Genomic DNA, 25,638 nt, shown 5'->3' with positions numbered 1-25,638 from the left:
AGTTCTTTAGTAATCAGAAATTCAAATATACTAGGCTCTGGACACCACCTTTGTAGGCTTCAAACCTGAGGCCATTGTTAGTTTCCCTTCACACGTGAAGCTTGGTGCTGTCACATAACGTCCAACAATTATATAATAGATATTGTTTTGTTTTAATGGGGTGCTGTGAATAGGTTTGTGGCGTTTCGGTCTTTATGCAGTAAGCATTCACATGAAACCATCTTCAGGACAATGTTTGTAGAAAAGGACCCTTATTGGATAAATGGTTACTTACTTCTTGAAGCACTCAAAACAATGACTATGGCATCTAGAAAGTATTCAGAGACCTCCACGTAAACAGATGCCTAAATATTCAAGGAGCTGCATAGAGACTGAAACGTTGGCATCCTATTCACATCAGCCCTTTAAAACAAAACTATATGCATTATACTTTTTATACTCCTCTTATCCTGTAAGGCTGTTTAGCACTGTATGCCACATTAAGACTTGTAAAAATTAAATGTAATGGTTACTTGTATGTCTTCCGTGGTGTGTGTTGTGTATATGTGACCCTTTGTTTATCCCTTTGTTGTCTAAATAGTACTTTATTTATTTATATATATATATATATATATATATATATATATATATGCCATAAATAAATTATTTATGTAAACTGTATTCATTGATGGATTCATTTTGACTGTGTCTTGTATGACTATAAGCTTTTGTTAAAAAAAAAAAGTATTCCTTCAGTAGTCTCTTGTTGTTTACTCCATATAACCGGCAGGCGCACGGCAAATGAGACACCCATAATTTAACTTCCTATTATGCATTCATGGCTAGGCTTCTGCTTGAACTCTGTAGTACAAATCCTACTTTTAGGTTAAAGAAGCTGGCCTTTTCTAAGTCAGTGCCTGCTTTCAGTTCCCTGCAAAGATCCTATATATTTCTAAATCCAGATTCTGGGATAAATTCTGAAAGTGTGAATTGACACCGTTGTCGATGCAGAACCTGTAACCCCTTTAAGTGTAACAGCAGGTTGATGGGTGCTGCTTTCATGAAGTAAAGATATCGGATTCTGACTGTGCTTGAAATAACTTTTCTTCTCCCAATTATACCTTACCATTTGTCCAGAGTGAAAGGTACACTTAATCTGCATATCCCCATTATTTTAGTACAATTGCTGCATACACCCCTCCGGCCCCCTTAATGACTGGGGGCAGTGCTAGAACTGTGTCATGTTGATAGTGATTCCTTGTGATACATGTTTTTGAGGAAAATTCAAAAATTGTGAACAATTGGTTAGAAAAATAAGGAACTGGAATGAAACATCTTGCAGAAAATACTGCAGGAAGTCATTTGTGGAGATCTGAAAGTAAGAAAAACACAGCAGGGTGGGAGATTTGCTGTGATGAGTCGTCCCCCCCCCCCCCCCCCCCCCGCACCTATAGCAAATTGAGGGTTTGATGGGGTGGAAGGGAAATGTTAAGGGAAGAGGAGATTGGTTTTGGAATTAAAGAAGTGAGCTTCAATGAAAGAGGTAAGGGAGATTCAAGTTGTAGGAAGCCTCAAACCTTGGGACATGAAGTACACGCTTATGTGATTAGTTATTTATGGTTGATTTGCTTTAGGATATGTGGTATTGTCATTGTTATTGCAAACCTATTTAGGTTTTTAGAAATATGTGTTTCCCAAAACTGAAACATTTTTTAGGGATCTGTGACAGCAAATTGTGATGCTCTATCAGTGTTGTTATATCCCACTTGTTAAGAAAATAGTGTCTTGTTATAAACAATTCAGAGGGCCCTCTTCCAAGTTATAATAGGTTATGTTCCTTGCTAAGAATGGCCTGGTTCACCCTTGTTTTGCTCTCTGATATACCATGCATTTGTATGTCAAGATATAAAAAAAAAATCAGGATCTTTTTTCAGATTTCATTTGACTCATAAGCGTCCCGGCTTTCATCCCAGAAATGAAGTCTGACAAAAGAAGGTTGTGGTCAAGCAGTTTCCAATTTAACTTTACACTATTTAGCTGCCTTTACAGGTTCTGATTGGCAAGTGAGTTCCATCTCCCTGATAATGTTTTGATACAATTTCTGATAGGCGACTTCCTTAATTTAACCTCCTATGTACGTTGGATGCACAGAGATTCAACGAAAGTTAGATACCAGACGTTACAAGTATTATTTTAGACAGCGCAATCCTTTTTTCCGCATTTTGCAATTCCTTTGATGCAAGAACGAGATCAGAAGTCTGCTTTTTTTTTTTTTGTTTGTTTACCCCGTTAATTGATACAGCAGTAGTAAGATAGCAAAGTGTCTGTGTCATTTATGTTACACAATTTTCTAATTGCACACTCTGGAAACCTGTATACCGTTTTTAAAAATCGTAATTTTGGTTATTTTACGATCAGATATCTTGCACTTTCACCAGATTGGATGTTAGTACATTTGTGTAGTCATCTGATTTGGTGAAGTTGGTTGTAGATGATCTAGGCACTTTATTAGTACATGGTCTTGTTCTGTTTATTTTACAAAGCATTACCTTCCAATTAATATTGATCGAATAAACAATAGGGCAAAGAAACTGGAATATGTATTAATAAACAGTTTTGACAATGTTCAAATGAGTTAAATTTTTAACAATCTGTGGTACCGGTTAGCTGCATTCAATTGTATTTATTTTTTACTGCAAATAGCTGCTGTTTCTTACCCCTCTTCATTCATTCATAAGTCAACAAATAGGGTTGCAGTCCTCCTGGATTCTAAAATAGCCCTTCTGTTCTTCTCCAAACACTTCGTAAGCTTGCCGAATATCAAACAAAATCGATTTGATACCAATGCCTGTGACAATATCAATTATTGCATAACAATGGAAAATAAATACTGGACCAAATTTTATGGAATGGGATAAGAAAATGCTAAAAGTAAAAGTTAAAGAATCCCTGTGTGTAGCTCATATAGTTGCAGTTTGTAAGTTTAAAAAAAAAAAAAAAATGCAGATTTTGAAGTTAAGAATGGGAATGTAGTAGAAATTTGAACAGGGCATTTTAAATCGAAATGTAGCCACGGGGTCTTAAATAAACTTTGTGCTCTATTTTGGAGCAGTATGGAAGTAGTTAGCAATTACTGTAACTGGGTATTCACAAAGAGCTGTGTTTGCAAGTTGTTTCCCTATTAATGGGCTTTGAGATTAATGAATTATTTATTTATATAGTAATGTACTGTCCAAATGGAAACATTGGGCGTTCCTGATGGATACAGGGATGTTGTTCTAGCTATTGGACGCTTAGATGGAAAAGGCCTCTTGTCTTTTCTTTTTTACATTTCTAAGTCTGCAGTCTGATGGTGTCCAGGCTGCAAGATGGTCTGGCTGCTGGGTCGTGATAGCTTTGTAAATTATGCAGCTGGTTTTGAAGATGTGGGAGCAAGTAAGGGGAGCCAGTGAATTGCCATTAAAATGGGGGTGATGTTATATTTCTTCAGGCCTTGGATGAGATGGTCTGCAGAGTTTAGTATACCGGTGTGGAGTCGAGGAGGCCATGGAGTTGAGCGTTACCACCATCCAGATGCAAGAGTACCAGGGCTTGAACAGCAGTTCTCAAGTCGTTTTAGCAAAAAAATTATTTGGTTTACTTTAGAAGAGTGTAGCTCTTTCCACACACACAAACAATATATACACCAGTCCGGTATTTCATTGGGACAAGTTGTGTTGGGGGGGGGGCAAGGGGGGGGAGTCTTCAAGTGCATGTGAATTCTTACAACCCCACTATGAATGTCCAGAGGTCAGGGGCGGGACTAAAAAAGTACTTAATTAGGGTCAACCTGGGTTATCTTACTCCATTGGGGACCTATCGGGTGAATTATTTTATTTTCAGGTCCGATTTTCTTGACTGTCATAGGTTGATGTGTTTGAGTCCCTCGCATCTTGGAGGTCTATTCAGGACAAGGGCTGGTGGGCTTTTTAGGGCGAATAGAGTGAATCCTTTATGAGGTAATACTCATTTGGCCACCTTACATGAAAGGTAGGGATAGGGACTTGTAAACCTACTGGTTCGTGAAGAATCCTAAAGGGTTTGCCTGCTTGAAAAAGTGGAGGAGGATCAGTTGTGCAATGTCTTATGATTAGTATTGTGAGAATTGTGTGTCACCCAGTTTGTAAGTCGACATACCTTATGTCCGTTGTTAAGTCAAAAACTAGCCACTCAGCGTGTGGTCCGCCTGTCAGGAAAGAACCTGGCTTATCATTTCATAATCGCTCAGCTGAGAGATAAAAAAAAAAAAAATCATATTGCAGAGACTTCAAGGAAGACTGTAACTGAGAATTTTCCTGAATCAGGAATGCATAGGATGTCGTCTAAGATGGAAACAAGCACTGATTCAGTTGTGTGTTGATGGCTCATTCGAAGATTTCAGACAGGAAAGGTAATAGAGAAAGAACCGATGGTTGTAGTGAACAGATGGTTCCTCTGAAGTCTTAAACTGGAAAAAAGAAACAAAGTATAGCTCTTGTGTGACTGCACTATTCACCTAGCACAAACCTACCTGTGTAAAAATGCACTGCTGTACAGGATCAGACACACTCCCTATGCAAGTTTGAGGGTAGTTGGTTCCTTAGATTGAAAGTAGACTTTTACTGTATCATGATGTAGTCTCTTAAAAGAGGTGCATCTTCAGCTGTTTCATAAATTGGAGCAGGGTAGGGTAGTCCTGACGGTTACTTGGATGTCTTTCCAACTCCTGGGTGCATAGATGGAGAATGTCTTTTGGCTCGTTTTTTCATTTTTGCACTGCTTTGTTATCATTCTGATGGTGTCATGCCTGCAGGTGTGCAGAGAGCCACTGGAAATGGTAAGCTTGTCAACCACACAGGCAGCAGTGCCGGTCGTAATGACTTTGTTGATAATGTAGCTGGCTTTGGAGATGGTGCAGGTAGGCACAGGGAGCCATTGGAGTTCCTTCGCGGTAGGTGTGATGCACTCATATTTCTTCAGGACCTTGACTAGTCCTACTGTGGCATGTCGAATGCATTGGGCGTAGGGCGGGGGGAAACTTAGAGTTTGGGCGACAATGGAATAGGCCTATTACAGTGAAAAGAGTACAAGGGCTTGAACAGCAGTTCGTAAGTTGATTTCTGGGAGGAATAGTTTCTCTTCAGTAGAGAGAGCTGGTATCAGGCTGTCTTGGTTTTGTTGGCTGTATGGTACTTGTGGGTGAGATGATTGTCCAGGGCTAATCTGGGTCACTTGGCATGAGTTGAAAATTGCGATTAGAATCAGTTTGCATGCATGTCATTGAGCCAGCTTTTACATGGCCAAGTGGAAAACCTGGAAAAAAATAAAATGTGATGGAAGGGACGCTTGCTGTAAGTCTAACCCCTGACAATCGCCTTGGGTAGCATTACAACCCATTTGTGTTTTGCCCACCACACCATCTCAGGTTAGACCCAGCCACATGCAAATCTGTGTTGATCATGCTCAAATAGAAACACTCCAGCCAGGGTCCACCCTGAACCGGACTACAAACAACCCAAGATCATGTTTGATGGAAAATGGACGCTGGATCATAGCAAGGTGAGAGATTGATTCAGTTCCTAGTAAATAATAAGCAGCAGCAACTAAAAATCACTTCTTAATAAAGCCAAACTGATATTCAGTCAGCTCCAAGGAAAAAAAAATGCACATGTGCCCAGATCATAGCCGGATTTTAAAGGCTTACCATCATTTTTCTCTCCAGTCCCTCTTCCATCCATCCTCTTGTACTCTCCCCTTTTTCTTACTGTCAGTCTGAGTGGGGATTTGATATTAACCGAGGGTTAAACTTGATACACTTACTTCTACACATGGTGCCATATTTTTGTCATTTATTATGTTGATCTCACGTTTGCTTACCTTGTGGCTGATTAATGGTGCTGTTGCTCATGGAGCACTTTGTAATACAAACTAATGTACTGTGCTTAAGGGACTATGGACAGATTGAATTTGAGGCGACTTTCGGCTGTGCATTAGTATTAAAGGATGGACAAAACATACATAGGATGCATGGATGAGCTTGGTTTGGACAAATGCGGGACCAGTTATTTCATATATTGATAGCTATGGTGGAGCAGGTGCAAAAAAAAACAACACATTAAATGTAAAAACAAAAAAAAAAAAAACTGGGGCATTGATTTAAATTTGCAGAGAGGTTAGGGAATTGCAGTCTGCTCATGGTATCTGTTTTTTTTGTTTTTTTTAACAGGAAGGTACAGGGTTGTAATGGGTCCAAGTTTATTCATAACGTAGCGAAGCAAACACTGTTTTTGGTGACTTTCTGGAGTTAAAACGAGAACCATCGAATGCAGATATTTAAATTACATTGGCACTTTTCACACTGACTCCTTTTTCATGTTGCACAAAGCCTCCACTGTAAATGCAGAATTGTATGTTTCTTTTAATGTAAGATAATACACTTTCGTCAGCTCCTAAGGGTAATATATTCGGAAGCCACATTATAAATTGATGAGATGTGGTTTGATATGCTGCACTTGGAACAACAGAATGCAGGTGAAGCAGCTGATTTTGTGGATAACACAAGCCAGCTAAGAGAACCACTGGAGAAAAGTTCTTTCTTTTTCTGCAGACCTTCGGTGAGGCTTGCATGATGTCCTTGGTGGGTGGTAGGCAGTGGGGTGTCTGGGAGGCTACGGAGCAGGGTGTTGGCACCATCTAGATTTGTGAGTAGAAGAGCTTGACCACCAGAGAGAGCTTGGCTTTCTTGGCAATCTGGCCTTCAGGGGGTGGTCTGTGCCTAGGATAAATCTGAGTGACCTGGCATTGAATGAAAGTTGGGGTTTGAGTCAGTCCAGGTTCATGTTCGCTGAGCCACAAATGGTAGGAATCCTGTTTTGATGGAGATCAGCAGTTGAGGCCAGGAAAGGCTGCCCCTGTTCCTTCTGAAACCATCTAGATCTTTGAGTGAGTAGCTCAAGGTTCCTCTCTCTCCAGCCATCTTCAGCTTGTACCTGATTTATTAGCTCTTATGTGCCAAATCAGTGTGGGCACCAGAAGTGCATTTCATGACCCATGACTCCCTTTTTGTGCTAGGTTTTTCAAGATCAAAACGAGCATTGGCAATGCCAGTAGGTCTGATTTATGAATAAGAGCGCCTTTTGTGTTATTGATGGTTTCGGGCACTCAGGAAGACTTCATTCATGCACTGTATCACACATCTTTGCACCCACCAAACTATCCATCCACCCCTTAAATTCATCATCTGACACAGCCACATTAACACACGCATGAACTCAACAACATATGCAAGATAAATTAAGAGACTACAAGCAGTAATATGATTATGTGCTGCCTTCCGGCCAAGGTGGACCTATGGTTGTAATATCAAAACTAAAGGCAGCAGCGAGTGCCCATCTTGAAGAGATATTTATACAGTCTACCCTTGTTTTATGACTGCCATCTTTAGAAGTAACAATGTGGCCATATTGAATGGTAAAACAGTGATACATTGTGGACAACTGCATTCTGTAATGGTCTGCTTGGAGGAATGGCCATGTGGGATGCAGGGCTTCGCGGATGAAATGAGGAGCAAGGAAGCAACTCGTTGGCACTGCCTGGGGAGCTGTTATATCCTCTTCAGAACATGTAAAACAGAGAAAGCGAAAACTGAGAGAGAAACTATAAAAGGAGAAAACTGAAACCTAAATGATTGGCCACCCAACCCTGACACTGCAGCTCATTCGTTTTCAGGTGGACTAATTACCCCGGCAGTACACTTGGACCAGTGGCAGAAGAGGGCTGACCCACGTGTTCTCTAGAGAAGTCTTTTTCCGAAGGCTTTCAAAGAGTCTTAAATACACCCCTTAAAGGGATTGTTGTTAACAGATGCTTTTCACTGCAAATATTTCAGGCCTAGTGACTTTATCATAACACCTGGTGATAAACAAATCGGACCTATAGCCATGATCATTGGCTTGCCACCATAACCAGCTCAGGCCTGCTTTACTGAGTATACGCATTGCAGCAAGCTAAAAACTACAAGACAAGCACCCTTTGCAGTGGAAGCACACAACTGGAGTCCCATTCAATTCTGTATTCAGGGGAAGTAACCTGAGCGGAGCCTAAGCTCCTTTCGCAGTAGTACTCGGAAAGCTTGTGTTCTGTTAATGACATAAGGTCTGACAGCCTAGCAAAATAACTGAAACGAAGCAGTAAAAAAACAACCAAATACTGGTATTGTGCAGGAATGGTGGCATAAACCCATGATGATTCAAAGCGCATGGGTTTTTAGAAGGGAGTACATAAACTGGAAACGTGGAGAGCATTGAAAAGTTGTAGGAAGTTGGCTCTGTATGTGCTATTTCAAAGTAAGGAATAGCATGCACAGAGTCCAAGGGTTCCCCTTAGAGGTAAAATAGTGGTAAAAAGAGATAATACTAATGCTCTATTTTGTGGTAGTGTGGTCGAGCAGTAGGCTTATCCAAGGAGTAGTGTTAAGCATTTGTTGTACATACACATAGACAATAAATGAGGTACACACACTCAGAGACAAATCCAGCCAATAGGTTTTGTTATAGGAAAATATATTTTCTTAGTTTATTTTAAGAACCACAGGTTCAAATTTTACATGTAATAGCTCTTTTGAAAGGTATTGCAGGTAAGTACTCTAGGAACTTTGAATCATTACTTTAGCATGTATACTTTTTACATAAAACACAATAAGCTGTTTTAAAAGTGGACACAGTGCAATTTTCACAGTTCCTGGGGGAGGTAAGTTATGGTTAGTTTTCACAGGTAAGTAAGTCACTTACAGGTTTGAGTTTTTGGTCCAAGGTAGCCCACCGTTGGGGGTTCAGAGCAACCCCAAAGTTATCACACCAGCAGCTCGGGGCCGGTCAGGTGCAAAGGTCAAAGAGGTGCCCAAAACACATAGGCTATAATGGAGAGAAGGGGGTGCCCCGGTTCCAGTCTGCCAGCAGGTAAGTACCCGCGTCTTCGGAGGGCAGACCAGGGGGGTTTTGTAGGGCACCGGGGGGGAGACACAAAGTAGCACAGAAAGTACACCCTCAGCAGCGCGGGGGCGGCCGGGTGCAGTGTGCAAACACGCCTCGGGTTTCCTTCAGTTTTCAATGGGAGACCAAGGGGTCTCTTCAGCGATGCAGGCAAGGGGGGGGCTCCTCGGGGTAGCCACCACCTGGGCAAGGGAGAGGGCCTCCTGGGGGTCACTCCTGCACAGAAGTTCCGTTTCTTTAGGGGCTGGGGGCTGCGGGTGCAGGGTCTTTTCCAGCCGTCGGGAAATGGAGTTCAGACAGTCGCGGTCAGGGGGAGCCTGGGGATTCCCTCTGCAGGCGTCGCTGTGGGGGCTCAGGGGGGACAACTTTGGTTACTCACAGTCGTAGAGTCGCCGGAGGGTCCTCCCTGAGTTGGTTGTTCTCCACCAGTCGAGTCGGAGTCGCCGGGTGCAGTGTTGCAAGTCTCACGCTTCTTGCGGGGAGTTGCAGGGGTCTTTAAATCTGCTCCTTGTAACAAAGTTGCAGTTCTTTTGGAGCAGTGCCGCTGTCCTCGGGAGTTTCTTGTCTTTTTCGAAGCAGGGCAGTCCTCAGAGGATTCAGAGGTCGCTGGTCCTTTGGAAAGCGTCGCTGGAGCAGGTTTCTTTGGAAGGCAGGAGACAGGCCGGTAAGTCTGGGGCCAAGGCAGTTGGTGTCTTCTGTTCTTCCTCTGCAGGGGTTTGTCAGCTTGGCAGTCCTTCTTGTAGTTGCAGGAATCTAAATCTTTAGGTTCAGGGAAGCCCTTAAATACTAAATTTAAGGGCGTGTTTAGGTCTGGGGGGTTAGTAGCCAATGGCTACTAGCCCTGAGGGTGGGTACACCCTCTTTGTGCCTCCTCCCAAGGGGAGGGGGTCACATCCCTAATCCTATTGGGGGAATCCTCCATCTGCAAGATGGAGGATTTCTAAAAGTTAGAGTCACCTCAGCTCAGGACACCTTAGGGGCTGTCCTGACTGGCCAGTGACTCCTCCTTGTTATTCTCATTATTTTCTCCGGCCTTGCCGCCAAAAAGTGGGGGCCGGAGCCGGAGGGGGCGGGCAACTCCACTAGCTGGAGTGTCCTGCGGTGCTGTGACAAAGGGGTGAGCCTTTGAGGCTCACCGCCAGGTGTTACAGCTCCTGCCTGGGGGAGGTGTTAGCATCTCCACCCAGTGCAGGCTTTGTTACTGGCCTCAGAGTGACAAAGGCACTCTCCCCACGGGGCCAGCAACATGTCTCTAGTGTGGCAGGCTGCTGGAACCAGTCAGCCTACACAGATAGTCGGTTAAGTTTCAGGGGGCACCTCTAAGGTGCCCTCTGTGGTGTATTTTACAATAAAATGTACACTGGCATCAGTGTGCATTTATTGTGCTGAGAAGTTTGATACCAAACTTCCCAGTTTTCAGTGTAGCCATTATGGTGCTGTGGAGTTCGTGTTTGACAGACTCCCAGACCATATACTCTTATGGCTACCCTGCACTTACAATGTCTAAGGTTTTGCTTAGACACTGTAGGGGCACAGTGCTCATGCACTGGTGCCCTCACCTATGGTATAGTGCACCCTGCCTTAGGGCTGTAAGGCCTGCTAGAGGGGTGGCTTACCTATACTGCATAGGCAGTGAGAGGCTGGCATGGCACCCTGAGGGGAGTGCCATGTCGACTTACTCAGTTTGTTCTCACTAGCACACCCAAGCTGGTAAGCAGTGTGTCTGTGCTGAGTGAGGGGTCTCTAGGGTGGCATAATACATGCTGCAGCCCTTAGAGACCTTCCCTGGCCTCAGGGCCCTTGGTACCAGAGGTACCAGTTACAAGGGACTTATCTGGAGGCCAGGGTGTGCCAATTGTGGAATCAAAAAGTACAGGTTAGGGAAAGAACACTGGTGCTGGGGCCTGGTTAGCAGGCCTCGGCACACTTTCAATTCAAAACATAGCATCAGCAAAGGCAAAAAGTCAGGGGGTAACCATGCCAAGGAGGCATTTCCTTACAAAAGTAATCAAGGTTTTTGAACTATTTTCAGTTGTATCTCTCACATTCCCAAGCACATTAGTGTGGGTGCAGCAGTTTCACCCTAATAATGGCCAACACCTTCGTAGCTGTGACCTACATGAGGATGTCTCATCTTCTGAGATCACATGACTGTTCTAACGTGCACATGCTGTCTGTACATGACACAGATCAGGTAAGCTTAGTCTGCTATTAATTCTACGTGGAGCCCACTGAGGGGTCTACTCATAGTAACAATATCAAAGTTAACCAATATGCTGATGACTCCTACATACTTGGCTGGCAAGCTCATCATCCCCTTTGGCTTTTGGTACACCTGGAACCTGGACACAAACTGACTGGAGACAAAGGCCAAAACAAAGGGCAACAGGCATCCTTTATCTATGCACCCAGGATCTGGAATGAAATCACATATATCCATCAGTACTGCCCCAACCCAACTTTAGTTTATGAAATAGGTTAAGAAGTGCCTATTTATTGTAAACTACATCACAATGAAGTAGCAGTCCCAAAGCCATCTTGGTTTTACTTCCTCCTTGAGGAGTGCCCCTTGAGGCAGATATCTGGCATGGCCAGTAAGTCCAAGGTAGATTTTCTCTGCCTATGATGGTACACTACCTCGTGTGGAGGGGGTAATGCCAGATGATCAAGAGGTCTTTTGTGTATAATGGGTCCATAATCCCAGATGGCTTTTGCCTGTTGGGTTGAATTTCCTGATTTATGCATACTTTCAAGGAAAATAATTAAGACTCTAATTGTTTTGTTGCTGTGTTGTCTAAGGGTAATGTGTGCAAGAAGCCTAGTCAAAGAGAGATAAACATTCCAAGGGGAAGAGTAGTCTGGCAAGGACCGTGCCAAGATGAGGACACGTTCTAGGGCAACAAAAGCTGACTGATCTTTATTGCTTCAGTCACATCTACACTTTGGATCACAAAACCTTGTGTCTTTGTACGAAGACACCAGCTGGATGTACTCCACATGACACTGAGGGAAGGGGAGGGTCCCAGTCATGAGCCACTGATCAGCCTGCAAGGTCTTCAGTGAGATGTGCAAAGGAAATGTTGTTGTCATCTACCTGTAATCTTCATTGATTCCACTGACCAGCGAGGGGAGCAGTAGCCGCATAGCTTTGTGTGTACACTGTGATTGACAAGGGGTTCACTCAATCACACAACACATATGTAGTGTCTCCCAGTGGACTTGTGATTAGGCTCTCTTGTCCAGGAAAGCATATAGCTCATGAGGACTTTTGCGTTCAGAATCTCCCTTCATTGCTGACCTCCCTAGGTTCATGCTGCTCCATGTTGTCATTGGCATATGACTGGTGGAAAGGACATTGATAGAGGAGCAAGTTATTGTCTGCCCTTCCTCTTCAGCTCATCATGAGACTCTACACTTTTTGGCCTACCGGATCCTCACCCAGTGTGAAAATACTGAACGAACTAAACATGTGAATCAATGGCAGATACCATCAATTGTGAATCTTTGTCACTGAATTATTATGTTTCTTTTCTGCTCTTGTTTGCGTTGTAGGAGAGTGTTATTGGGTGCCTTTCTCCCCCTACCTTGAAGCTGTGGCTTCAGCATGTGTTGCACGTGACCCATGTTGTTTGCCAGTTGGCATTGCCATCTTTGAGTCCTTCCTGGGAAGTGAATAACCCACCTTGTGTTTGATACATGAGCACAGCCCATGTTTAATTTAAAAATACTAGTTCCTGCCATGCCCCCTTACTCTGCTTTTAACTCCGTTTTGATTTGGCTCTCACTGTTAAGAGCATTGCACAAAGACTAAATATATTTCTCAGAAACTGCAGAATTTTAGTTTGATTAAATATGTTTTAACTACCTTGGACATTTACTCTTGTGAAAATCAGGAACAAATATTTTTTTTCTGGGATGCAAAATATCATAACCACCGTATTTTATGGAGAATTCTGGAAAAGTGTTTCTTCACATGGAAATGTTTTCCTAATGAAGAAACAGACAGTATTCAACCGGTTATACCCCAAGTGAGGTATCCACCTGGAGTACAAAGATCTGAGTAGAGTTTTTACAAAATCCATCCAAGGTCTGTGTATGAGTAGAAATGTGTAAAGCTCTGCAGATTGCAGGAAGAAACCGACAAGTGTGTGAGTCATTGCCTAAGTTAGGAACCTCATAATGTTGATGAAATACAAAGTTTCCTGTAAACTGGGTATTTCCTTCTGTACATTACATTAAAATGGCATCTGCAGACAGGGAAGCCTCGTGGACTGTTTTCAAGGCAACCAATGGCCCTACCGAAATAAGAGCTGTGACCAGAAAAATGATTGCACATACCGGTGCTCCTCTTAGTGAACTGTCAGCCTTCACAACGAGCATCACACATGCTATCTCCAGAGTAAAGAGAGCGCAGCTCATTAGATAAGTCATCACAACCATATGCATCTTTAGTCTCCAAGATAGAAGTGATGAGGGCATTGTAGTCCAATCCTCAGCTGTGAGTTCTACAGCTCCCCAGTCAACGCCTTAAAGAAAAGTCACAGCACCTAAGAGTGCAACTCGCTGTTTATCCTCTCCTTAGAGAATGAGTTTATGGTAGCTTCCTTTAGTTTCCAGCTTGCTTTTCTTGTACTCTGCCTGCAGCACCACTTCACTGTTGGACCAGGTAGTGTAACAAGAGGAGGTAAAGCTCTTCTTTACCTCCAGTGTCTAGATGTATGTACACCTTTAGCCAGTCTGGACTTAGCTTCCACCCCACTCCTCCTGAGGTTGTCTTTGCAAGCTGCCATTCACAGCTCCCCTACGGGTATGGTAAATTATGCATTGAAAGCGAAAGATTGGTATTTATTAATGCAGAAGTTTTTAAGTGCTTGTATCGATCATCAGACAAGACAGAGAGGCACTTGGAATCCCCTTCCTCACCCCCCGGATCAGGGATCACCATTTTCAAGTAAAAACAGGCTTTGCAAAAGGAGTCGAGCTCTTGAAAGTGGGTTGAAGTCCTCACCTCTGATCATGTTGCTGTGATAAAGTGCAATATCAGTGCACAAGCGTTCCAGACTTCGTGTATAACTGACAAGTTTGAGCCAGCAGCAGCACAGGGAAAAGTGACCGATAATTGTATTTAGCGATTGGTAAATTCCAGCCAAAAAAGGCTTGGGTGTTGAGGAAGGTAGCCCTACCTCTGGCAGAGTCCTGCAGAAGTCCCAGATGGATCTGTCAGCTCTGTGTAATGTACAAAGCCCCTTTTCTGCCTGATCCAGCACCTATCATTGCCACATAGCTTGAGCTTTGCAAGGCCATCTGGTTATTGCTTCGCAGAATGACTGCCCCATATCACCATAGAAGACAGAAGACTTCTAACCCCCAAGTAGGCTGGGTAAACCCATGTCTTGAAAACAATGTCTCCCACAGAGAGACGCGTATAATTCCTCCTTAAGAGGGTGAAGCTCACTTCTTTGATATGCTATTCATAACTGTTTGGGATCTGCTTAGTAGCCAGCTAGATAAAGATGGCTAAAGCAAGAGTTGATTTATGTAATAATAAATGCACTATCATGAGCTCCGTTCACATGCAAGAAAATATGTGCATTCATCGCTCATGTTACAAAGTACATGAAATTCAAGTTCAGAAAACAGCTTGAGTAAAATGCAAAGTTGTTGAGTGCATTGTAGGGCAGACTGCATACTAACGTAAGGCGCAACAGTGGTGCATTTGCAATGTTCACATTAAAAGGACAATGATTCTTCTAGATTTTCTGAGCCGCACTCTGTTTCCTATAAACCATCATGTTGTAACGAGCTTCATCCTCCTTACCTTCTCGAGGCCGTCCAGCTGAACTCTCCTTGCCTTCTACAGACTCTCCAGCTGTTCTAAGATATATATTCTCCCTCTAGATTGGGCTCTTGCAAACTTTCAAAATGTAACCACCTGCACTCAGCCCTCCTTCTGTAGACTGGTCAGATGTTCTGAGCTGCAGTTTCCGGGTCTTCTACAATCCAGTGTCCTGGCCTTTGAGAGACTGTTTAGTTGTGCCGATCTCCTTACACCCAGCTATTGATGGGGCCCAGTTCTGTTGTGCCTTTTTGCTTGCCTTTTACAGACAATCCAGTTGTTGAGAGTGCACACTTCTGTTTCGCTTTAGACTGCAGCTTTTTGAGTTGCAGCCTCCTCCAGTTCCTCAGACTGTCCAGCTGTTCTAAGCTACACTTTCCTATCTTACAAGTTGTCTTCTTGCTACGAGCAGCCTTCTCTTGGCCTAGAGACTGTCAACCTGTACTGAGCTTTGCTGTCCTCCCTGGACACAGACGAGCTGCACTAAGCTCCACTCTCCTTTCCTTTATTCACCTGTTCTGAGCTGCATCTTCTGGCTTTCTATACATCGACCAGCTGTTCGGAGCTGCACTCTTCTAGCCTTCTATAAACGGCCCACTTGTTCAAAGCTGTAGCTTTCAATGCTTGGGCTGTCCAGCTGTTCTGAGATGATGACCCTGCCCTCCCCATCATTATTCTCCAGTTCTGAGCTGCACTCTTCTGTCCTTCTACAAACTGCCTAGTTCCAAGCTGTAGTCTTGTGTGCTACAGACTGTCCTGCTGATTGGAGCTGAAATATCTACCCTCCCTGTATTTATTTTCTGTACTGAGCTACATCCTACAGCCTTCTATAAACTGCCCACTTGTTCCAAGCCGTAGTTTTCTGTGCTGCCCACCGTCCTGCTGTTTTGAGCTGCAACATCTACCCTCCCTGCTTTTATTCTCCTGTTTTGAGCCGCACTCTATCGCCTTCTGTAACCTGCCAGCTTGTTTCAATCTGTAGTCGACTGTGCTACAGATTGTACAAATATTCTGAGCTGAAATTCTCTGCCTTCCCTAGCTTTATTCTATTGTTGTGAGCTGAGGATGCCTGCCCTCCCTATCTTTAAACTTCTGTTGTAAGGATCTTTGCTATCCCCATCTTTGTTCTCTTATTCTGAGCTGCACTCTTCTGGCCTTCTGTAACCGGTCTAGTTCCAACCTGTATGCTTCTGTGCTACAGACTGCCCAGCTGTTCTGAGCTGACATTCACTGCCCTCCCTATCTTTATTCTCTTGTTCCAAGCATCACTCTTTTGGCCTTCTACAAACTATCACGCTGTTCTGGGCTGCATCCTCCTCTTTCCGTAGGCTGTTCATCTGATCTGTGATGCACTTTCCTGGTGTTCTGTAGACTCCTGCTGTTCTTAGCTGTCCTCTGTTGTACTACTTATGTCTATTTCCCTGTTCTGCCAGCTTCTGCCCTGGCTATCTTTTGGCTCTTTTGATCTTCCCTCTATTGTTTTCCCCCTCTCATTCCCCTCTTCAGAGCTGCAGTCGCCTGCCCTTGTCATCTTTCTTCTCCTGCTCTGCACTCTTCTGTCCTTCATGAGTTCTATTCTGGTTCCAGCCTTCCTGTGTGAAGCACACGTCATTTACTGCTGTAGCTTTGCTAGGAGTCTTGGATATTTCTCCGTTTTTATTTCTCATCTATTATTCATCGGTTTCCATTAAATACAGAAATGTGGTAATACACAAAGGGTACTCAAGGAGGCTAATCTAAACCACCTAAGCCAAGACAAGAAGGCTGAGGGCTGCACCCTGACTCGCCTCTGATACCCAGGATCCATGATTAAAGCAATGAGGTGACTGCTGTGGTATACATCTGTGCTCCTTGTTGTGAAGGAAAAAAGCGGGGAAGAAAGGTTTCTCTGCCTTGCTATTGAAGGGTTCAGCCTGTGCTGCCCATCTGTGTCCTGTGTTGTGAAAAGGTGGAGCTCAGCGCTGCATGTCTCTGTCCCTTGGCATTGAAGGGTTCACCCTGTGCTGCACACCAGTGTCCTGGGTTGTGAAAAGGAAAAGCCCAGTGTTGCCCATCTCTGCCTCTTGCTATTGAAGGGTTCACCTTGTGCTGGGTTGTGGAAAGGAGATGCACGGTACTGTATATCTCTGCCCCTTGCTATTGAGTTTCAGCCTGTGCTGCACACCCGTGTCCTGGGTTGTGACATCAGCACGTCTCCGTCCCTTGGCATTGAAGGGTTCATCCTGTGCTGCACACCTGTGTCCTGGGTTGTGAAAAGGAGAAGCCTGGCGCTGCACGTCTCTGCCTCTTGGTATTGGAGGGCTGCCTAGTGCTGCACATCTCTGCCCTTTTGCTATTGACTGGTTCATTCTGTGTTGCACACCTGTGTCGGGAAACGGAGAAGCATAGTGCTGCATATTTCTAGCCCTTGCTGTTGACATGCTTTGCCCTGTGCTGCACATTTGCACATTCAAGACTATGAGAAGACGAGCCCTGTTTTGCACACTTGAATCTGCACTGTTATACCTCGAAAGTGTGAACACTAATTATTAAGTAGCTGCTTTTCAGATTTTAGCCATGGGTTTGTTTTTTTACTAAGTCTCTGCTAGCCAGTTTCATTTAGAGGCCTAGACCTCCTCATCATCTTTCTTTGCTTTCTAGTAGCAATTCTGTATGCAGGGCACAATTCAGTGAGCTGCATGGTATTCATTTAAAACCCTTTGTACTGGGGTGCTGATATGAAACTCAAGAGCTGGTTGGGTAATTCAAAATAATGTCACAGAAGCCAGTTAAACTTCTCAGGTGTGAAACGCTCATTGTATTGCAGGGAAGAACTTGAAAAGTATGTAGTTAGTCAAATTATTTCTTTAAACATACAAGTCCAATATACTTCGAGGTAGAAAAGTAAGCCCACCTTTTCCCTATGAAAAGAGGTTTATAGGGTCTCTGGCTTACTGGCTGCTGAGGAACGAGCAGCCTGGAAGGCTAACTCTGCCTGCTGAGGAACGGAAGGCTAACTCTGCTTGCTGATGTATAAGCAGCCTGGAAGGCTAACTCTGCCTGCTGAGGTACAGAAGCCTGGAAGGCTAATTTTGCCTGTTGAGGAATGGAAGTCTGGAAGGCTACACCCCAGGAAAGATGTTCAATTGTTGCCTTATAGTCTCTCATTCCTTTTTAGGGTCGAGCCTGCGTCGCATGCGCGTGCACATGCGTTTTTGCTAAGCAAGACACTTTAGTAATTAAAAAGGGCTCGGAGCCCTGTCCACGTCACATCAGTGTCTGTCATTGGCTTGTGGGCTTGCCTGTTAGAATGTGCTTGATTTCATTAGTGGAAGGCATGCACATGTCATGCCTTTTCCGGTGGATAGCCCTCCTCGAGCGCAGCTAGGCTCGCTGTTTTCTGTCCGGCTCGTGGACTACTTTTTCTCTATTTTCCCAGCGCGATCTCACTTGGCAGAAGTCGAGCGCTTTACATAATATCGGCCCTGTTGTACAGTTAATTGCACTTTTTCAGTTTACGTACATAAATGCACTTTTGCCGATAGGTTTCATTACCAGTGAAAAGTAGGTTTAGGAGTTTACAACGCTATCAGCTCTAACACGGGCAAACGCGAGACCCGTTGCATTGCAAATGCTTGTTATTAGGTTTAGTCTGAACATTGTTAACTCCTACTATTCATTGAATGGTTGAGAGTGGTTGGAAATAAGGAATCATCCCTTTTTAGTTGTGATATGAGTTCAGAACGGGTTCATTTGGAACCCGCCTTACGACATGCCATCTGGGATGCTAAGATGTCACACAGGCTGTAAATATAATATTTGTATTGTGAAAGTAGTCAGGGTCCTACTCTAGGCGAGCAGCATTGGGAATGGCCTAAAATGTTGAATGTATTTGGATTTTTGTTCCTTTTTCCACACGAAGATGGCCATCCAGAGGGTCCTCTCTCTGCCTCTGGAATACTGCTCATAAGTGAACACACCCATTGCCCTCTGCAGTGGTTACGTCTTCTGCCCCTGGGCCACTGTAGCCTGCCAGCCTGGAGTATCCCTGCTACTGAGGAGCACTGGAGAGCAAATGAGTGTGGGTTATAAATCTCTGTGCGTGCAACACCATTTGGCTTTGGCAGTGCTTTTCTTTTGGTGCAGCATGGCTAAGCTTGCTGTTTGGTGCATATAAGGCTGCAGTAGTTTATGAAAGAGCAGAGTGATGAAAGGTAGGTCTTTGTAAAAATGACCAAAACAAAGGTGTGTCAAGTTGCTGACCGGGCTGTGTTTGTTTCACTTGTTGGTTACAAATGTTTTCCCTCCACACATTTTAATAATTCTGTGCGTTCCTCAAAGGCAGTTGAGGGCTCTGCTTTTCCACATGATCCGAGCCTCTACCATCTGTCTCCTCGCACCTATGCCATGATCCCTCTATTTCCTGTGGCCATGTTTTTGATGCCTGCCCCTCTCTCTTTTTACCTGATTATCCTTCAACTCTTCTTCCTGGTTGTCCACCTAGGAGCACAGGTAAAGGATATCTTTTATTGATGTTTTTCCAGTTTGTGCCTTGGGCCAAAAACTCTGTTGCTTTCCCTACTTGCTCCTGCCCTCCCCACCCCATGTGTTGATTTACAGTCTTGCTCATGGGTAGGCTGCTCGTTTGCTCCTGGACCCCTCCCATGGGTGGGTTGCAGTCTTGCTCATGGGTGGGTTGCTCGCTTGCTTCTGGGCACATCCCATGGGTGGGTTGCTCGCTTGCTCCTGGGGGCCTCCCATGGGTGGGTTGCAGTCTTGCTCATGGGTGGGTTGTTTGCTTCCTCCTGGGCGCCTCCCATGGGTGGGTTGCTTGCTTGCTCTTAGGTGCCCCCATGGGTGGGTTGCTCGCTTGCTCATGAGTGCATAGCTCGCTTGCTCCTGGGCACCTCCCATGGGTAGGTAGCTCGCTTGCTCCGGGGTGCCTCCTATAGGTAGATTACAGTCTTGCTCATGGGTGTGTTGCTCACTTGATCTCTGGCACCTTCCCATGGGTGGGTTGCTTGCTTGATCCTGGGTGCCTCCCATGGGTGGGGTGCAGTCTTGCTCGTGGATGGGTTGCTCACTTGCTCCTGAATGGCCTCCCACAAGTGGCTTCCAGTCTTGCTCTGGGTGGGCTGCTCGCTTGCTCCTAGGTACCTCCCAGGGGTGGGTTGCAGTTTTGATCAAGGAATGGGTTGCTAGCTTGCTCCTGGACGTCTCCCACGGGTGAGATGCAGGCTTGCTTATAGGTGGGTTGCAGTTTTGCTCATGGGTGGTTGCTCGCTTGCTCCTGGGTGCCTCCTAGGGGTGGGTTGGGTTGCAGTCTTGCTGATGGGCGGGTTGATTGCTTTCTCTCGGGTAGGCTCAGTACAGCACTCCATTGATGAATTACGGCTCCTCATGTGGATTGGGTACCTTTTGAATATTCACGCCTGACTCCGCTCCAGGCGAGTGTGCAGGGTTTTTATAGAAGCAAGTATATATTATTACAAAATACATGAAAGGCAAGTTTCCATCATACTAGTCGCACTACAGTGTGGTAAAAAATGACACTTCTCTTATGTTGCCTGCCATACTCCTTACGTTTTTAGTTATTTTTTATTCGATCCCACATGAGGGAAGAAAGCAGGAGCTGATCCCATTGTTCCTGTGCTGTTTCTTCAGGTTGTCCGGGGCTCTCTAAAAGAATTGGCTTTATACAAGTGGACCACACTTACTTCTCTGCCCCAGTCACCTGACTGGTGGATGTAGATCCCACCCCTGTTTAAGCAGGGATGGTCTGATAGGAAGGCGGACTGCCCTCCATCTGAAAGGCCATGCCCCCTTTAAAGGAGAAGCACCACCTTTTGACTGGACGTTTCCTTATGGCTGGCTGTATGGCTTTCAGCATTCCTTACTTTAAATCACCTCCACTTGCTGCCTTACAGCTGCTGTCAGGATGAATGACCGGGCCATGGTCCTCTCAGCGCCTTCCACTGAAACAGCATTAGATATAGGGCCCCACTCTGTCGCACCTGGGTGGACTCCGTATAGCAACGCTTGGTGGTTTAACCCCGCCCTCAGTGGGATGGGCACTCTTCCTGCCATGAAGAGCCACCCAAGTAATGTTATGGGACCACGCTGTAGGCCCGCAAAGGGCAGGGAAGCTGCTATATGAATACCATTACAGTTAGTGTAGATCTGACTTGGGCAACATTGGATGTAATCATTACAGTTTTTGCTCTGCAGCCTTAGTTCTTGAAATAACCCTGCTGTCGGTCTGGCACCTCTGAGCGTTTTTTGTGCCTTCACAGTGTGGGGGAGTAGCACTTCATGCATTTTCATGTTTCAGAAATACTGAATGTGTGGAAAAAAATACATAACTGGTAACATGCTCTGGTGAGATTTATGGTTCAAATCTGTTTGTGTTTTAAGCATGTGTTTTCAGCAATATAGGGAGTGTTGCAACACTTTTTGCATGAACTCCAGTCATGCACAACAATATCCCTCCTTCCCCTCCCCAACAAAACAATGAAAGCAAAAATAAGAGATAATCTGTTGAAATTATGGCTCTTCATCATCTGTTGATGGTCGAGAATTAGGACTCTGCAGGTGGCGTTGAAGTAGCACTATCAGTTAATCGTAAAAGACTTAGGTACTTGGGACCTGTGAGTTCCCGGAACTATTTTGTAAGTAAAGTGATAAATTGGTTCTACAATTCCCTGTATGAGTCACCAGCAGCAGCAAGGGTGAGCTTAATTCTTTCCATCCCAAGTGTGTGCCATAGGCGGTGGAACCACCCGAGTTGTGTTGGGATGTGGTCTGTGTCTGTGCTCCAGTGTGTTAACATTTTCTGTAGTGCTGTGTTTAGGGCCAGCCCTATCTGACGCCCTCTACAAGATTTGAGCGGGAATGTAAGTGCATTGGGGAGTCCTTGGACTACGTAAGTGGGAAATCGGGGAAGTTGTCAAAATGTATCTCAATATTGTCTATAATAGTATACCAGTATGTCTTAAGTTCCAGACAGTCCCAAAACAGGTGGAGCAGCATTCCAGGGGATCTGCAGCCCCTCCAGCAGGTGGGCCCCCTCGCTGGGTTCACGTTCTGTAGGCGTACTGGGGTGAGGTATCAGTATGTAACTATCTGGGTTAGCAGTTTTTGTACCAGCCACATTATGTGCTGCATGTCAAGCTCTATAGTATACCTCCTCCTGTTCCATATGAGTGACCTTTCACCCAGTTTCTGCTTCCCACCTCCCCATGCCCACTGTTTTACTAAGCGACTTGACTTGGCGCAGTGTTTCCTATAGCTCCGTAACTAAACATCTGTCAGAGGTCTTCGTCACCTGCCATTTCTCAAAAGCAGTGAGAGGTCTCTGTGCCCCGGGTCGGATGGCCAGATGCATAATCCAACGGCAGTCCCGAAAATAGTGCATCCATTCCGATTCAGAGAAGTTATAGTCAGCTTTGAGTTGTTCCAAAGGGAGCAGGGCCCTCCTTATCTAACAAATGCCCCACAGAGTGGCATTGTTCTCGCTGCCATACAGAGAATGGTTCTTGATCCAGACCTGGCATAAAATCAGCATTGTCTATGAGCAGTATCAAAGGGGACTGGAAAGATGAACCTTTACATAGGCTCACTTGATCTCATACTTCCATGATAGTCCTGGTGACTGGGGAAGTGTAGAGACTGCAAGGATGGTGTGGTTTTTAAGAAAGGGAATCTTCCATAAATGCTGTCTAGCTACTGCGTGATCCATGAAGAGCTAGTGTTTCTCAGATTCTTCCTTACCCCCATTCTAGCAGACACCAGATTTGTGTCGCCTAGTAGAATTCCAGGAGGTTCGGGATACCCAGTCCTCTGTCGTCCTAAAGCTATGGTCTCCTCGCATCCGGAGGCATTATCCAGCCTAGACAAAGCAGTTCATTTCCCTTTGAAGGGACTGAATCATATCTGTCAGGGGTGGCACCGATAGGGTCTGAAACAGAAATAGTATCTTAGGTAGGACTGTCATCTTAAGAGCGGCCTCTTGGGCTAGCCAGGAAAGCCTAAAGTGTTTCCACTGGACTAGATATTGTATGAGTTGGCAGAGCAGGGACCTGTAGGTAAAGGATGCAGTCGCTGTGACTGAAGGTGATATATGAATCCCTAGGTAAGGGATAGTCAGTCGCCCACTGGATTGGGTATTGCTGAGCGAGATGTGGTACTGTCTCTAGAGAGGCAGAGAGGTTGAGGGCCTGTGATTTTGTCTGTGTTAATGCCGAACCCTGCCGCCTTTCCAAAGGCCTCCAGTTCTGTCAAGAAGTCTGGAAGGGCTGTGTTCGGGTTGTCTAACAACACCAAGATGTCATTTACAAAGAGCCTTAAGGTGTGTTCCATCCCACTGAATGTAACTCCGGTTATACCAGGGTTATCCTGGATGCGTTGGGCCATAGGCTTAATGTATAGTGCAAACAACAAGGGTGAGAGAGGACACCTGTGCCATGTGTCTCTGGCTATGGGAAAGGGTACAGAGGTGTATCCTTTCATCCACACTGTCGCTTTGGAGCAGCTATAGTTGCTAAGCACCCATGCTCAGAAACGCTCACCTATGCTTAAGTGGGCATGTGTAGCCTCCAGATAAGGCCAGCAATGCAGTCAAAGGCCTTTTCGGCGTCTACAGCCAGGAGCATTATTTCCCTCTGGGAGCGCCCGCTTGATTTGTGCGATGTAAGATGAATGCGGTATTGTCACTTCTCTGTCTATGGGGCACGAACCCTGCCTGCTTGGTCAGGATCTATCAGACCCGGCATGAGAGGTCCCAGCTGGGTGGCCAATATACTGGTAAAAAGCTTGATAGCGACCTTCCGGAAAGATATCTGGTGATGAACTGCATCGTTGCTTGTCCTTTTCTGGTTTGGGGATGACTACAAAAGTGGCATTCAACATCGTAGATGGAATCGAGCTAGGACCAGCAATCAAATTAAATAGCCGCATCAAAATCGGGGCTGAGTTGTAGCAGGTGGCTTTATAAAAGAGTACCAGGAAGGCATGTGCTTGTGTATACGCTCTAGCTCCTGTACTTACTGATGCAAGTGCTCCCTTTTTTCTCTGCAGTGTTTAATATCTGCTGCTGAAACTGCTATGAACTCCCCCCGCATTATGATTTTTAGGGTTTTCCAGAGTGTGGTAATAGGAGTATTTGCTGTGTCATTGGAAATCCATTATAGCTTGTTTAAGTTTAGCTACTACTGCTGTCCTATGTAGTAGCATGTCTTGCAACCTCCATGATTTGGGGGTGGTGCTGTACTGGGGGAAGATCTAGGGTAAGAGATACTGCAGCATGGTTGGATAGGGATCTCTGCTCTATCTCTGAGCCAGTTGTGAGAGTTTGGAGCTCTTTGGACCACTGGAAGTGGTCAAGGCGGGTGTACGTTTTTATGGAGGTGCGAATAAAAGGTGTAATCTTTCGTTTGGGGGTGTTGTTTTCGCCAAAGCTTTCTCAGCCCCACCTCAGCCATGGTACCCTCTCTCGTGGGATAGCCCGTGCGTTACCGTTGCGCTGATCTAGCAAAGTCATTATCAAACACTACGGTTGGACCCCCCCACCCAGTAGGATCAGTTTATCATGGGTAGACATCATGTCCATCACCGCATTATGGAGGAAGCGTTCTTGGCAGTCATTGGGAGTGTACAGGGACCCCAGTGTGAAGGTGTAATTGCTAGCTTGTGCAGTGTGGGCTAGCAACTGGCCTTCAATTCCAGCTACTTTATCTCCAGTCTTGCTGCTGAAAGAGTGGGCAGCTGGAAGGGTAACCCCTGCGGTTTTAGTAGGAGCAGAGGAGAAGAATTGGTGGGTAAGCCTCAGCCTGTGCCAGTCACTAGCTACTAAATGGGTCTCCTGCAGGAGGCATAGATCTGATCCAGGTAGGAGAGAATGGGCGTTCATTTGACAATATTTGGTATGCCCCTTCACACTAAGGGTGATAATTTTAATGTGCGCATGGCATATGGGGGAGACTTGCGCATTATGCCCCCTATGAGTGGTGCCGGCTTCCTCCCATTGTTATCCACAAAGGGAATCTCCCTCATCTGGGTGGGTATGCAGTGATGTGGTTGAGTCGCTCACATTGTGAGTACATCCGCCTCCCCTCCCCAGCCACCACACGATTAATAAACAATAACAATGCATTGTGATGAACTTGTCCCACTGAACAAGGATTACTGGTCTGTACTATGGCTTGAGGCTCGAGCCCTCCGTCCCCATCTCGTGCAGTGCAGTGGTATCAAACATCCCAGGCACCCCAAGTTACTTCAGTATTTTGTCGGGATCACCAGACAGCGACTCAGACTCTGCCCTTCTTTCCATTGCCGTAGTCTCTGGGTCAGGCCTATGTCCGGGGGGGGGGTCTTTCCGTGCTTTTTGCCAGTGTGAACATTTACAGGCTTGCCGGCTGGTTTATTTTTTGATTTTGGTGGAATCTTCGATGCCCAGTACTCCTGTAGTCCTCTGATTTGGTGGAATTTGCCCTTGAGCCGGAAGATGATCCGAAAAGGATGACCCCAGGAATATGCAACTACGGCATTCCTGCAGTCACAGGATGGAAGTCTCATCGTTGGATCGAGAGTAAGCGTATGACCTCTTGTATACTTCTGTAGGCTTCCAGTTATCTCATTTGTTAGTTTCCGTGTCATTTAAAAATCTTTGTTTGCTAGTGGTCAGTCATGCCTCTTTGTCCCGTCTTCTTCTGTGTGGAAGCGGGGACCAACTACTGTATAGTTACGCTTTGTCATGTTTATCTGGTCTTTAGGAGACTTTTTTTTCTTCCTTTGTTTTCCTGCTCCTGTCCAGGGAAGGTTCCCTTTTCATTTGCAGAG

The 25,638-nt window shown here is 45.2% G+C and overlaps 1 protein-coding gene across 1 annotated transcript in view; it reads left to right on the top strand.

Moving 5' to 3' along the window:
• The window catches only part of TRAPPC10 (trafficking protein particle complex subunit 10), a 407,991-nt gene that overhangs the window by 2,070 nt on the left and 380,283 nt on the right, over window positions 1-25,638 (top strand). The window lies entirely within an intron of this gene.

This window comes from Pleurodeles waltl, chromosome 8 (genome assembly GCF_031143425.1).
Source record: "Pleurodeles waltl isolate 20211129_DDA chromosome 8, aPleWal1.hap1.20221129, whole genome shotgun sequence".
In the NCBI taxonomy this organism is placed as follows: domain Eukaryota; kingdom Metazoa; phylum Chordata; class Amphibia; order Caudata; family Salamandridae; genus Pleurodeles; species Pleurodeles waltl.
Note: the sequence above shows the minus strand (reverse complement) of the source record. Positions and strands in the feature narration are given on the sequence as shown.